Raw genomic sequence first — 17,218 nt, forward strand, 5'->3', positions numbered from 1 at the left:
TTCTATCATCAATGCGATGCAAACATTAAAGGAAAATAACTTGATATTCTGGCATCAGTTTATTGAAAATGGGAGTATTAAACCACTAAACTCTCTCCTATATAGTTTTGATAATAGCCAAGACAGTTGGCTGTTTATACACTCATTACGGCAGTTTATAGAAAACAAAATGAGAGCATCAATCAACCTAGAGACTGAATCTATACCTAGTTTGATCCAGCTTTTTATTTGGTGTCTTGAAAAGACAGATGATCAAAAATTAAGTATCTCACCTATCTGTAAGATACTAAGAGAAGACACTCTAAAGTTTGACTCAGATTTTTGGAATTACTATGTAAAGATTAATGAAGAACAAATATCTGATGAATCCAAAAAATTGTTATTGAATTCTACGTATGGTACCCTTTCTTCATTATATTGGAGATTGCATACATGGAAATTTATGAACAGGAGTTTCTATACTCCACATAAAATAAATCTTATACTCAAAAACAGTGAAAGTAAATGTTGGATGTTGGAAATGTGATGAATTACTAGAGGCCAACTGGGTTCACATGTTCATTGAATGTAGAAATGTTGTTCAATACTGGAAAGACATCCGATATTTTGTATAGGCTTTATGGTCTGATAACTGTCATATTTCTTACTCACTAATCCTATTCAATGTTCCTATACCTAATGTAATACCTAAATCTCAGACTCAGTTACTCTGGTCAATTCTTGCAACTGCCAGAAAAGTTATTACTTTGAACTGGAAAAGTAAACACGATTTGATGTTTAAAGAATTTATTAATTTAGCAAAAGTTGTTTGTAAAAAAGAACTGCAAACCATTTGATATACAACTCATAACATTACTGATAAAAAATAGCATGGCAAAAACTGGAGAACCTTTTGAACAAATACTGATAACTTCTCATGGAAAAAAAGATTGTTTATCATGGATGAATGTAAATATTGTAAATAGTTTTGTTATTGTTTTATTGTATTTGTTATATGTACATTTGCTTGTGTTTATAATGTAAGCAAATAAAAATGTTTTGGGGAAAAAAAAAAGAAATGTGGTGTTAAGTTTAGTTCTGTTCTTCAAAACTCTGAGATTCGGGGTTTGATCATGGGGGCCAAGTACAGTCTGCCCCTGACATTCAATACTCCAGTCACCAAAGTAAATGCTACCAAGTGCTGTCTCTCACTGCATGGATATCATGAAAATGCTTTCATTTTACCTCCTACAAAAAGTGCTGTGTCGACAGATTGCCTTAATTTTTTATGTATGCCTGAGTGGTGCCCTGTGAGAGATGGGTACCCATCCAGGCTGCATCCTGCTTTGTATCTATTGTTTCTGAAAGGTACTGTAGCTCAGCTCAAACAAAATGAATTAACTGATTACAGAGAATGGATGGTGTGATGTCCCCATGCTGGACCAGTAATCAAGGAGCCTGAATCCTCACCACTGACACTGGAGAGGGACATTCACTTGGAATAAAAATGGATGCACTCAGTATTTCCAGATGCAGACGTCTCTTAAGAGCACCCAGGGAATGCACTCAGTCCGGGAGCTGGTTCCACTCTACATCTGTCGAGATTCCCAATAAGACTTCTCACTGGCACAGCTAAGAGTTAAGTCTTTAGCTGGGGTTCAAAGTTCTCCCAAACCCTCTCTGTAAAACCAGTGCTTTGTGTCTCTGCTCCAAGCAGCTGACACACACACACACACACACACACACACACACACACACACACACACACACACACACACACACACACACACACTCACACACACACCTGGGAAAGGCTGGCACAGATTCACCTGATGGACCCCCTTCTGCCCAGGCTATAAGGTAGTTATCACTGCCAGCAGAACCCCTGCCAGCTTCTTTCAGGCTCTTACAAGGGCACCCAATTATACTGAGTGAAATTAATATTAACACAAATGGTAATGCTGCCCAAACAGCAAGGCTTTCAAGAGTGGCCAGAGTTATCACCAAGTAAATATGTGCAAATACTCTCAAAACTTAAATATTTTCTAAAAAGGGCCAGTCACTATGAAAAGTTTAAATATACTTAATAATAAATAATAAAAGAACAAGAAAGTTATTCCCCTCCTCAAAGGTGGCTTAGCAACAGACCCGGGGAATTACAGACCCATAAGCCTGACCAGCCTCAACTAGCAGGCCATGGAACATATCATTATGGACCTCATAAATAAAGACATAGGTGACCTCCAAAGCCTGGATCCTACCCAATTCGGCTTTGTGAAAGGCAGATCCTGCCTGTTAAATCTGGTGGATTTCTTTTAAAGTGTGACCAAGGCCATTGATATGGTCAAATCTGTGCACACAGCATACCTTGATTTGGCAAAGGCTTTTGACACAATCCCACATTCAGGCATTACTGGTAAACCAACAAACTGAATGTAAACTCCTTCATTGTAAGATAGGTTGCCAACTGGCTTGCAAACCAGACACACACTATCAAAGTGGGTGACTCCACTTCAACCAGCAGACCTATTACCAGCGAGGTGCCACAGGAGTCAGTGCTGGGCCCCCTACTGTCTGGTATATACTTCTCAGAAGATCAGGTCAAAATAAAGGGTTGTGGCTAACCAAGTCTGCAGATGATTGCAAACTAGGTGCAATCATTGAATCCCCAAATGATGTCAGTATACTCCAGGATAGTCTCACACAGACCAACAACTGGTGTATTAGTCACTGTCTCAAACTGAATGCAAAGAAATGCATCTTCATTCCCTTCAGCACAATGTCCCTTCACACTATCAAATCAATAAAAATAACCTAAGTACCCATGAATTAATAAGGGACCTGGGATCACAGGTTGAGTGTGACCTTAACTTCGACCACCACGTGTCTACTGTTGTAAGAAAAGCTTTCTATGTAGCTCATTTGATTAGTAAAGGCATCACATTGAGAGCAAAATAAGTTATAACCCCCCTATACTTGCACTTATCTTGCCCATAATTGAGTATAATACCCCATTTGATATGTTCCATACTAAGCATCTACAGCAATTAGACAGACTTCAGAGGTTTTTAACAAAGAAGATCAAGGGCCTCCAGCATGTGCCTTACATGGAGCAACTAAAATCTCTGTCAATCTACTCCATATCATATAGACTTCTTAGGGGAAATGTATTTCTGGCCTACAGAGCAACCCAAACCTAATGAACTTACTGCATATCCGTAAATCAAATGGGTCTAGTGCTACTCATTCCAGGGACTTAAATATGACCAGCAACTTAAATAGGACATGCTGGAGTGACAGAGTTATCTCCCAGAAACTAACAGGTCTTTGGAACAGGATTCAATTCATGTAAAACAGAGCACCTCTATGACACTATTCAAGAGGAACCTGGATGTGTGGATGGAGCACTGTTAATTCTTACCAGGGATAGCACCCAAAACCCTCCTGGACATGGGCAGTCTTCACTAAATGCAATCTTGAGCATTGACTAATAACTCCATGGTACTACATTGGGTTGAAACAGTTAGGCTTAAAATAACCTCTGGGTCAATGGCCAAGTAATCTTCTATGATCCTGTGAAAATGCTAAATATCTATTTACAGTAAACACCAGAGGATCAGTCACAGGGAATATTAAAAATAATACAGATGGGAAGTTTCACACAGTTATAGAAAAACAGTGTTTAGCTAGTCTCACTATCTATTCCTGATTGACTAAAAGAATTCCTGTTCCTACTTACTGAATAGAGCAAGGCAAGATGGGTAAGGGGTCGTTGTTATCAGATCCAAGACAAAAAACAGAATGTTGCTGATACGTCAGTCTCCTCTTATATTAAAACATTATTTCTATACAGAATGACATCACATACATCTGGCCACCTGACTCTGTTTCCTCACACTATCCCCCATCACTAGAAGCTACCAGGGTTTAGCAGCTATGTGCTACAATACACACAGATATAGCTTTCCTCAGATGTGGTGCAGCTGTTGGAAGTCATAAAATCATAAAACCATTTTGCACTTCCTACAGTAACTACCAACTATTCTCTAGCCCAGACATTGTGTCTCTGGCTCCATTCAAAACTGTGGGATAACATCTTTATGGCTTAACCCATGAAGTAATTTATTTTCAGATATATTTTGCAAAGTCGGGTGGATTAAGATTAACCTCTTCATTTCTAGTATATGTTGTTACAATGTATACATTTAAACTGTTACAATAATGCATGTAGATTTCTTTTCCTTCCAGCAGGGCACACTGTTTATATATTTTAACAAAGCAAACCTCACAAATACATTTTCAGCACAAGCATTTGTACAAATCAGTTTGATATGCAAATGACATATAATTACTTACAAAGTTCCAGCTAGCTATCCTGGCATATGTTACAAATCCACTTCTCTGTTTCTCCTGGCATGGCTGGCAGTACCTCCTATTGTCACAGATAGAATGAGTCATGTATCTGAGGGATCTACGGTTAATTTTATTTTTTGTATTTTGATTTGTGAACTACAACTGCATGATCAAGCTCTTTGAGAGAATTGCATTGTTGCATTGGGGATTGTGCAAACATTATGGTATTGAAGTAGCTGAAATCCACTAGGAATATGAGCCACAAAGCATTATAGAAAATGATGAAGTTTATATAACATGCAGTCACCCATTACCAACAGTTCAAAAATAGATACGATAAAACCAGACATAGTAGTTCATGAAACGAAGACAAAAGTAGCATTGATCTTTGAAATTGCTTCACCCAGTGACTACAGTGTTATGTACAGAGAGACACAAAGTTAAAAAATACCAGGATTTGCAGGCAGAAATAAGGGCAATGTGGAAGAAGGATACCTGAAAAGCTCCAGTAGTAGTAGGAGCAACAGTTCTTATAAAAATAATTTACAGTTGTATGTTACTGAAACATGTAACTCCATAGAATTGGAGAAGGACTCATTACTGGGCACATTGCAGGTGCTGCGAAGAGCACTTCTGGTTAACATCAAAGACTGAAACAATACTAATTTCATTAACTTTTAATCATACTCTGACTTATGAATGGTGTCTATTCCTGTCATGGTATTAAAAACCCAAAAGTCTTTGGAGAAATTAAAAAAGTGAGAAATCATAGCTTTTATATTAAGGTTGTACAAAATTTTTAGAAGACCCACCATCTGTAGCCATTCATTCCTTCTGCCTTATATCGAATTACACTTCTGGGATGCCAACACCTTGGACACCTCCATCCAGTCCTTCTGCCTTATATGGAATGACACCAGTGGGATGCCAGGACCTTGGACTCCTGCTAGCATGGCAAATTTAAAACTAAACCCAAATGGAATCACAACATCAACAAGCTCTGTAATCAAAAGAAAATGCTCCTGGCCATCACTAAAAGATGTCCACCTCATCTTTATAAAAGGTATTTAAAACAGGTAAGTATGTCTCTCAAACCTACCTTTGAGAAATGTAAAATGAGCAATGACATTAGAATTGCCACTGTTTCAAAAACAATCACAAGACCATCTTCAGCTATATCAGGAAGCTTAGAAGTAACCCCAAGGACTTTACTAATATTCTCATGAAAAAAAATTCTTCTAACTTCACTCAAACCACCCTATTCACTGCCCCTTCCATTTCCCCTCAAGCCCTTCTGCTGGCATCAATTTGGACCAGGTTCTTCTGACACATTTGAAAATTAAAAATACTACTTCCTTGTGTCCCGACAATATCCCTGGATGTCAGCTGAGTCCCAAAGGAGTGAACATTTGAAGTTGCAGTGTCCTTGCATAAAAGCAGTCCCTCTACTGACTGTAGGAACTATAGGGCTGTTAGTCTCACCTGTATTATTTTCAAAACAATGAAACATATTATAGCTTTGTAAAAGGCCTTCTCAAACTGGTTGAGTTCTTTGAAAGGGTTACTGAGGTCATGGATAAGGGGCATACAGTCCACACTGCTTATCTGCACCTTGCCAAGGCCTTTGACACTCTCCCCAATTATTGACAAACTCTCCCAACACATATTAACCCAAACATAGTTTGCTAGACTTGTAATTGGCTGTCTGCTAGAACCCCCGTGATTAAAGTTCAAGGATATTTGCTCTAGATAGAAAAATGTCACCAGCGATGTCCCTCAAGGCTCTGTCCTGGGTCACCTCTTGTTTGGTATATATTTCTGTGACATAAATGCCAGTATCAAGGGACTATGGCTAACCAGGTTTGCTGATGGTTACAAACTGGGGAGACATTATTAAATCTCAGTTTGATACTGAAATTCCCCAGCAAGTACTGGGACAAACAAATGGTGTATCAATCATGGGTTTATACTCAACACCGAGAAATGTATAATAGTTACCTTTGGTAAATACAGCATCATAACTACTTACTGCATAAATGGCATTACACTTAAATATGACATACTCGCCAAGGCCTTTGTTACATATGTTGATAACAGACTATCCTTTGATCACTACATCTCTGTGCTCATTAGAAAATCCTAACTTGCACAGCTCATCCTTTGCGGTATGTCATTAAGGTCCCAAGAAGTTAAGATGCCAGTTTATTTATCCCTTATTAGGCCCACTATTAAATATAATGCATTGCACCCTTTGACATGTACTTCATTAAGCATTTAAACCAGGTTGAGAGACCTCAACATTTCCTCACAAAAATGATCTCAGGTCTTCGTACCCTTAGCTATTCGGATAGACTAAAAGCCATGTGTCTGTCCACTCAGTGTCACACAGATTCCCGAGGGGTGATCTCTGTGTAGCTTTCCATAAAATGAATAACCCAGCTCTTTTTAACTCATTCACCTAAACAGAACCAGTTGTAAAGCAAGCACCCAGTCTAGAGGCCTAAACCTAAACTAAAACATCAATAAGACTAGATGATGTAAAAGATATATAATCCAATGTGCCCCTCATTTCTAAAATACAATCCAAAAACAAAGTACCTGTAACTGCTAAAGGTGCACTGGTGGAAAATCAAACAGAGAGAAAAAAATACCAATGTCACTACCACAGACCAATGTAAAATAAAGCCAAGGCTTCTTTAATATCTATAGACAGAACGATAAAAACAATGAACAAAATCCCCTTTTTTCAAACGATAAGCTCTTTTGGATTTATCCTTCAGATCGTGTAATGAGAAGGGGAAGGTCTTACTTTAAATCTAGATGATGTAACAGATATATAAGCCAATGTGCCCCTCATTTCTAAAATAGGCTGCATTTATCTATAATGCAGAGCACTTGCCTAGCAACCTTTAAATCCAGTCTGGATGACTGGATGGGTGATTGCAAATGTTCACTGGGAATATGTGGAGAAAGTCTATTTATAGGGGGAACTTGGTCTATTTATATGGGGAACTTGGTCTATTTATAGGGGGACGTGTTAGTCTCCCAAAATATCAGGTGATGTGACTGAGTTTCTTGATGGAGTCCATTGGCAGGTAGTTTAGTAAAAACCTATGGACCCCTCAGTAACCTTTCACATACTGCACAACTAGGTACAGTGGCCTCTGTCTGAAGTGCTGTTTCAGCAGTACCTCCCCACCACCACCCACTCATAGAAATAAAAAAGACAGATGGCCTATGACACTCAAGTCTAGCTTTGAATTAATCATCGGGCTCCAGGCAGACTATCCAAACTTGGGGAGGTGGGGGACAGCAGCTCAGATATAATATGCGCCATTTTCACAAGAATACATTGTAATGTTATACAGTACCTTTATGACACCAGTAGTTAAAAACAGCCAGAAAATTATAAAAGGAAACCCCAAATTATATAATGTTATTGTTGAACAACCAAGATTTGTTTAAAAGAAGTACAAAACGAGAACAAAAATTATGTAGAGATAACACTAAGATTTTACCCATAGCTACTACCAAATAAAAATGTACTTTTTCCTGTGGGAGATGCAAAGAGTATAGATATGTACACATCATTTTCATTTAAGGTTTGATCACTTGTATTTTTGCATCTTATTCTAGTATTCTCTGTTTTGTTTTAAGTTTTCTGTTGGAGTTTTAAGAGTTTTTGGCTAGGATCAGTTTAAAAAGTTAGCAAAGAATTCCTTTGCAAACTGTGAATAACATCAGTTAATTGGGGGGGGGTGAGAAACAGGATTGCCCTTTTATTTACAATTATCTCTATTTAGCTGAATTGTTTGTTTGTTTGGCTTGCTTGCTATGAATGTTGCTGATCTCTGGCTGCATTTTATTTTGAATTGAAACTCTTCATTTATGGTTTGATCAATTCTATTTTGTATCTTATTCTATTATTACATTTGTTTTGTTTTAAGTTTTCTGTTCTGTTGGAGTTTTAAGAGGTCTTGGCTAGGGTCATTTTAAAAAGTTAGCAAAGAATTCCTATGCAAATTGTGAATAACATCAGTTAACTAGGGAGATTGGTTCATAGGTTCATAGGTTCATAGGTTAGTACTAAGCTAACTGCCCTTGTGAGCCATTTTAAGCCTAGCCAATTATCCCTTGTGAGACTCAAACCCTGCACCTTGTGTTTATAACAGCATTGCTCTTTTGTTTAGAAATATCTCTGTTTAGCTGAAGTGTTTCTTTGGCCTGCTTGCTCTGAATATTGCTGAGCTGTGGCTGCATTTTCTCTCCATCCCACCCAGTTCTTGTTGTATTTTTAAATTTGGTAGCTTTGGAGTTCCCCATCCCTACTATAAATCTCATTTTGGACACTCCCTCCAGTCTTATCTCATCAGCTCATTGTACTGAGTACAGAGAGATAATTTGGGGAGGCCCACCTCCTCACTTTCCCAGCCATGAATTATCTTGTTTCCTCCCTTCCCACTTAACCTAAAAAATGCACTTCATCTGTTTTTACTGTATTTGTGTTTCTTCCTACTTTATTACTTTATTTTGTTTTTGCTGCTTGTTCTTAAAAGTGTTCAATTATATTTATTATGCTGCATTAATTACTGCTTGTTAGTAGCCTGTTTAAATTGTAACTATTATTCTAAGCCTTTTGGTTTAAGCACTTGGGCTTCAGGTCAGTTGTTTTACATTAAGAAGGTTTGTGGTCTATACTCCTGTGGCAGGAGATGCAGCTTACATCCTTCTAGGTTGGGAATTGCTGGTTGAAAGCTTATTATGCCTGCTTATTTGAACTGTTTCATTCTGAAATTTGTGCACTTTGTTTGCTGTAGCACAGACTAGATTCAGAACTGTTGAATCTAGCTCTGTTTGTATAACTTGAGTACTAAACCAGGTCATCTTTTGTTGGAAAGGGTTCCCCTGCACCCTAGAGGCAGGAGTGTGCAGTTAAAACTCATCTGATTGAAGGTTGCAGGAACAGTGCTCAGTTTTAAGCTTTTTTATTGGTTAATTGGTTAATTTGTTTAAATCAGTTTTCTCTTGTTTGCTACTGTTATATTGAAGTGTGTATATGTTCTCCTGTGTTAAATCAACCTAAACAGTGTTTAAATATATTTAGCATAGCCCGGTTACAGGTTTTGCTGTATCCAGATCTGTTTGCATGATCCCTGTATTTCCTTCTACCCCATCTTGTGTTGGCTGCAGCCTGCCTGCACTTAGTGTGGAGTAAGTAAACTGATTGGAACTGGTCTGGCATAGGGTGTTTAGCTAAGAGCTCAGTGACAAGGGTCGATTGATCAATTCCAATGTTTCTATTTTACTTTGTGGTATTTAAACCCCACATTTGCATGAGACTGTGCTTGTTTGCACTTCAAGCTCTGTCGCTGCTCTGTTTTAACCCTTTGCAAGGTATTGCAGCTGCATTTTTCCCTTCCAGCACACCTTTGTAAGTAAGGCCCTTGCCTGCAGCTACTGTATTGATTTAATCCAGCCCTTCTCACACCTATAGGTACCCTCCTCAGATAGTACCCACTCTACTACCCCTGACATCTCTATAGGTACCCTCCTCAGATAGTACCCACTCTGACATCTATTTCACAGATTCTGACAACCATGGACTGACAATTTTCTATGGTTTCTCCTGCTAGTCTGGTTGATACGGGTATCCTGAGAGAGTGTAGCAACTGCCTCATGTACATGGACAACCATTCACTACTACCACTTAGGAACACAATATGTGAGAGATGCAATCACATTAATAATCTAGAATCCTTGCTGTCTAAATCACAAACAAGTACATCTGTGCCTTGGAAGGTTGTCTGTGCAAGCACTACAAACACCACACCTCTAACACCACTCACACCTGTACAACACACTCATACATATATGGAGGTTCTTAACAAAAATATACCTAAACAAAAGAGACCTCTGAAGCAAAAACACACATGCATATCACAACCCACAGCACCAAGCACCACAAGGGTCTATATTATAACAACGAACGATCAAATGATCGAGCGTTGTTATATCGAACTCAAAAGTTCGATGAACTATGAACAACACATCGAACTACCAGAACAGTGATTTTTTTCCCAGGGAAAAAAATCGCTGTTCCCAAAAAAAAAAAAACACATTCAAACATTACATAAAGTGGAGGGCTTTGCCCCCCACACCCCCACAACCCCCTACTTAAATACAGAAACTCCGTAGTGACGAAAACGGCAAAGTGACGGAGGCAGCCAAGCGACTTCTTTCCCAGAGAAAGAATTTGCTTATATGCCGGTTCGTGATTTTGCTTTTTTTGACATTTGAAGTTCGACCAAGATGCATTCGACAAAATGCATCTTCGGTCGTCTGATAGGAATCTGCACCACACATAGTACACAAACCTGTGTCTCACAGCCTCTAAGGCCCAGCCACAAACCCAACATACTAGTCATAGAAGACTCTATCATGAGACGCACAGATGTGACACTCACCAGGCTAGACAAGGAGAAAGTCACAGTAAGTTGCTTGTCAGTTGTTAGAATCTTCCATGACACACATGCACTCAAGTCTCCTAACAACAGGTACTGTTATGACTCTGTCATAGTCTATGTTGGTGTGAATGACTTGAGATGTACCTCTCTGGACTATATGAAGAGAGACATGATTGAGCTTGCTGAATATGCGTCCCAGTCAGGTATGTCCCTAGCCTTAAGTAGCATCCTACTACCACCCAGAATGATGCCTCAATACAAACAAAAAATGAATGACTTTAAGAATTGGCTTAGTTTCTGTTGTCATTCCAAGGGAATCAAGTACTTGACAGCCTGGGAGGACATGATTGACAGATGACGATGCTTTGCCAGAGATGGCCTTCATCTGTTTCCACTGGGCTTCAGGCATCTGGCAAAGGCTCTTGCTTCCCTATAGTGTCTTTTTTAGGCAAACTCATGAGCACAAAATTGCCAACGTGAAAATTTCTTCTAAATAAAATTTAAAGGTCGTGCTGCTAAACGCTAGGAGTCTTAGCATGAAACTGCACTCATTGCAAGCATTCCTCACCCTGGAGAATGCAGAAAGTTGTGTAGTTACTGAAACCTGGTTCAAAGCTACAGAGGGTTGCAAAGTCAAAGGAGGTGGAGTTTCAATATTTATCAAAAACATACACACCTCCAGGTTGGTCAAACAGTATGATGCACAGGAGACACTCCAAGTGCAGTTAACTGTTGATAAAACATATTTTCAAATTATAGCTAACTACAGACCCCCAACCATGACTCAGGACACCCACTCCGCCTGTCTAGAATTACTTGAATCCATAAGATTCACCCCTCTACCCTGATCCTGGGTGACTTTAACTACCTAACCATAGAGTAGAAGACCTATTCTAACCCAAACAGGAATGCCCAGAGATTTCTTGACTTTGTCAATGTCAATGCATTGGATCAGCTGGTCGACACACCCATAAGAGGTGAAAATATCCTTGACCTGGTACTAATCAACATGAGTAGCCACTGTAGCATCCCTACAGTGTCATTCTCCTTTGTAAGATCCAACCATAAAGTGATCACTTTCAAAGTCACCATATCCCCTGCCCCCCTTTGTAAGAGCCAAACAAAAAAACTTTTCCAAAGCTGATTATAATCTCCTGAGAGCAGGTATAAGCAGCTTCACAGCCACCATCCCTTCATTTGGAACTAGCACTAATGTCTGTGCCTACACCAAAAAACTATATGAACACCTACAAAATTGCATGGACTCAGCAATACCTGACGGAACCAAATCATCTTCCTCAAGGAAGAGTAAACCTGTCTGGTGGACAGCAGCAATAAACAAACTCTATAATAAAATAAAACATTGCTGTCCAAAACCAAAAAGGAGCAGGTGACAAGTTGGAAGCAATCTCTCCTTTGTCTGAAGAAGCAAATAAGGTCATTGGTGAAATCCTATAAGGCTAACTTTGAGTCCAAATTGGCCACATCCACTAAGGACAATCACAAGGCCTTCTTCACATACGTCTGCAATCTCAAAGGTAACCACCAAATCTGCTCTGAGCTGGTGGTCAAGAAAACCACATACACAAATGCTGTAGATAAAGCCTACCTGCTGGCAGACAGATTGAGTAAAAACTTCATCCCCTGTCCCTCCATCAGTAAACTGGGACATCTCGAGCACATGCCTTCTCCTCCTTTCATCACCAGGGAGCACATCTTTAATGCCCTCTCAAAGGCAAAAAAATACAGCCTTCATAGGACCTGACAAAATTCCTGGATGCGTCCTACATGAACTTAGGCATGAACTCTCAGCATCATTAGGCACCCTATTCAACAAAAGCTTGAGCACCACCTTTGTCCCAGAGGAATGGAGGACAGCCAGTGTCATCCCTCTACACAAAGGTGGAGCATCCACTGACCCAGCAATTATAGGCCTATCATCCTAACTAGCCTGATCTGAAAGGCCATGGAATGCATTATCATGGACCTTATAAACAAGGACACTGGCAACCTCCAAATACTTGACCCCACACAGTACAGTTTTGTCAAAGGGAGATCATGCCTGTTAAACTTGGTGGACTTCTTCGAAGCAGTCACTGAGACCTTGGACAAGGGGAAGGCAGTGCACACCACTTACCTTGACCTAGCCAAAGCCTTCAACAGTATTCCCCACTCAGGCATAATAGATAAACTCTCTCAGATGGGCATCAACCCTTATGTTACCAGATGGGTAGCAAACTGACTGACTGATTGATGGGGTTGCTGCAGATCCGTAAGTCAAATTCCACTGAGTCAAAATAGGGGAAGCCACCTCTAGTAGTAGACCCATAACGAGTAGCATACCCCAAGAATCAGTCTTGAGGCCTCTACTGTTTGGGATATACTTTTCTGAGGTGCAAGCCAAAACCAGTGGTCTGTGGCTGACCAAGTTTGTAGATTACTGCAAGCTGGGTACTGTCTTAAATTCCCCTAGTGATGTGAACACCTTCCAAAAGGGCCTTACCCAAACTTTGACTGTTGCCAGAAGCATGGTGTCAAACTGAATGCCAAGAAATGCATCATTATCCCCTTTGGGGAAATTGGCATCACCACTAATTATCACATTAATAACAATGCACTAAGCATGCAGTCAGTCATGAGGGACTTGGGCACCCAGGTTGATAGCAACCTGACTTTTGACCACCATGTTGCCTCAGTTGTATGAAAGGCTTTCTACATGGCTCACCTCATTAGTATGGGTATTTCATCCAGGAACAAGGAGGTCATAACATCCCTGTACTCCTCCCTTATCAGATTCATTATTGAGTACAATTCCAAGCACATGCAGCAGCTGGACAGACCACAGAGGTTCCTGATCAGGAAAATCTAAGGTATCAAAGAACTATCCTATACAGATATAAAAGCCCTGTCACTCTACTCAGTCTCGTACAGACTGCTCAGTGGTGGCCTGTATCTGGCATATCTGGCCATCTCAGATCCGGCCTTGATGGGGTTGCTGCAGATCCGTAAGTCAAATTCCACTCATGCAACCCATGCTCAAGGCCTCAACCTAGTCTCTGACATTAATAGAACTTGTTGGTGGGATAGATTTGTGTCCCAAAGATGTAGATCAAAGTGTGTGATATACCTTTAAGAAGCATTCCAATCAGTGGCACGTGCATATAAGTACTGAGCACGTGCAAGCAAGAGTGAGCAGCCAGAGTGAGAGCATGCAAGTATGTAGTCAGTCAGTTAGTTAGATAGTTCATTTAAGCTTAATGTTCCTGCTATCCATCCTAATGTGTTTTTATACAATAAACTACTTAAACGAACACCCAAGCCTCAACATCTTTTTAATGTACACAAGAAGAGTGACATGGTGTCAGAATGGGATCCAGAGTTACCAGCCATGAGGCAACTGGTTAAATTTGGAGGAATATACAAGAAAAGATCATTGCTACTGCTCAAACAACTCACAAAACAGATAAGAAACAAATTATAGGTACTAAAACTTGCTTAAATGAGTTCTTTCACATAGAATGCTCAAAACAAATTTCTTATTAAACAAAATATCAGAAACACAACATATTGATAAAAATATTCAAAATAATTATGAAAACATTTGAAACAATATCAAAATCACAAAAAATGTACAAAAAAGGGAAAATTACCATGCTTTTGCTGTGTACTACATTTTTCTATTAATAAAGCTATTCAAAGTATCAGAAGTATGAAACGTGTTTTCAAGTATGTGCAGTATTACAGTGCAGTTTTTTTGCAAAGTACAGTTATTTCAAAGAATATTTTGCAGAGTACAGTCTTTCAAGTAGCTTATTGTGCATTTGAATATTATTACCAGTACCAAGTGCGTGCGTATGTTTATACATAATTACAAGGGCCAAGATTGCATTGTGTTTTACTATAATCTGTGGGTATGGCAGAAGGTTTTCGCAAACCCACGCCACTTGTGTTTGATAACAATATTGCAGAAAATTGGAGAATGTTATGAGCAAGAATATGATATTTTCATACAGGCTGCTTTTTCTGACAGGCTGGTTCAGAGGCCATTGAAAAAGAGCATTCATTTGTGTATGCATCTTCTGTGCTTGCAGGGGAGAGGGAATACTGCCATACTGAGGTATGGGCTGAAACATAGGAAAACCCTGAGTGCTTAAAACATAAATTTAGAGAAATGTGTAACCTCCAAACAAATATTACAATGGAAAGGCACGTATTTTACACAAGGGATCAACAGCCTGGTGGAACGTTTGCCGCATATATAACTGACTTGAGAAATTAGGCTAAAACATGCAGATTTGGTGATTTGAGAGATGAGTTGATAAAGGACAGGCCTTGTGTGGTATTAATAATGACACTGTGAGAAAAATGTTGCTTTGAGACAGTGATCTGAAGTGAAATAAGGCCATTGAAATTTGTCAGATATAGGAGCTCATAAAGAGACACAGAAGTATACTTACAAATCAGAAAGCAAGCCTTCCTGTACCTTCCAATGGTAATGTTGATATTATGCAGCATGTGGTTAAAAGAAACAGACCCTAGCACATGGCAGCTACTGCAGGTCCTATAGCAGTCTCTGGGAAACCCCTGAGTCTTTACAGTGAATTCTAGAACATGCTCAATGGAGCACAAGGGTGAGTCAGCAAAGTCAAAACATGTACCCCCACCTAGCTTCTTAGTCAACTGTTGCAACTGTGGTGGTAATCATGAACCCATACAAGAAAAGTGCTTAGATTTTGGTCAGCAGTGTCATTCTTGGAATAAATAGAATACTTTCAAAAGATTTTGTAAATCAAATAAGGCACATTCTTTTAATAGAAGATGGCATTCCAAGAGGCAAGTTGATCAATTAGAAAACTGCAACCCTACTTTTTATGTTGATGGTGTGTCAGTGCTTGGTGAAACAGTCAATGCAATAGATTTGTTGGCAAGGAACAAAATCTTTTGTACTGTTTGGATAAATGGGACTCCCATGGCACTCAAAGAAGATACTGGCTCAAAGTGCAATGTTATGTCAGCAGAAATGGTTGCTAGAGTAAAAGCTGCAGAACATCTTGATTTGACAAAGTGTGTGAAGCTTGTTGCTTATGGCGGTGAAGAAATGCAAGGTGAAGGCTCAATAGTGCATTCATGTAACTCTGCTGGGAACAGCTATGACTTTCAGTTTTACATAGTTAAGAGACACATGCAGTCATTATTAGGCCTCAGAGACAGTTTGAAAATGGCACTACATATATTTAATGAAGAAATACACCATGTAAGCCTGCATGACAACAATTCAAATTTCACCCAAACTATTTTTTCTGAGTATACTGATTTTTTGCAGACAAACTAGGCAAACTACCAGTTCTGTACTCTGGGTATGTTAGATCTAGAGATCAGCCCAGTTATCAAACCAGCATGGAAAGTTCCAGTAGCCATGCATAATAGAGTCAAAGCTGGGCTAGACAGAATGGTGCAGCTATGAGTAATTTGTCAGGTAGAATAACCTACTGAATGAATGTCTTTCATGGTAGAAGTACTCATTAGAAAAGCTCAGATATATCAGAATATGTATTGATCCAAGAGATCTGAATAAAGCATTAAAAAGGCCTTATCATCCACTGTGCACAGTTGAAGAGGTTGCTGCTCTCATGCCAAATGTCACTGTTTTTTCTGTCTTAGATGCAAAGAGTTCATTTTGACAAATTTCACTTGACCGAAAATATTCATTGATAACCGCATTCGGTACACCATTTGGAAGATACAGATTTCTGAAAATGTCATTTGGAATAAATTCTGGCAGTGAAGTCTTTCAGTGTGTAATGGAACAATTTTTTTCGGACTATCCATGTGCTATTATAATATATGATATTCAGGTAAGAGGCACTGGTGAAGCCGAACATGGCAGAAACTCAAGAAAGTTCTGGAGGAGCATGTGAAGTGAATCTTAAGCTGAATCCTCAGAAGTGCAAATTCAGGCTATGAGAAGTTAATGTTGGTAACTTGTTTACCAGTTTTGGCTTCTGACCAGATCCTTCCAAGTAAACAGCAATTCTTGAGATGCAAGCTCTAGACAATGTTCAAGCCCTCCAATGTTTTCTTGGCATGATCAATTATCTAGGCAAATTCATTCCACATTTAAGCCAACTTTCAGCACCTCTAAGAGAGCTAACATGCAAAGATGTAATCTGGTCATGGTCAGAACAGCAACATAGAGTATTTGATGTCCTGAAATAGAAAATTGTCAGTCCACCAACTTTCCGTGACTATGATGATCCTAAACCAGTTATTCTTTCCTATGATGCTTCTAAGTTTTGTCTAGCTGCAGTCATTCTTCAAGAGGGTAAATCAGTACCTTATGCTTCAAGATCTCTTACCTAAACAAAGATGCAGTATGTCCAGATTGAGAAAGAGCTTTTGGCAATTGTGTTTGCATGTTTGAA

Source organism: Protopterus annectens, chromosome 1.part1 (assembly GCF_019279795.1).
Source record: "Protopterus annectens isolate FY-2018-M chromosome 1.part1, PAN1.0, whole genome shotgun sequence".
In the NCBI taxonomy this organism is placed as follows: domain Eukaryota; kingdom Metazoa; phylum Chordata; order Ceratodontiformes; family Protopteridae; genus Protopterus; species Protopterus annectens.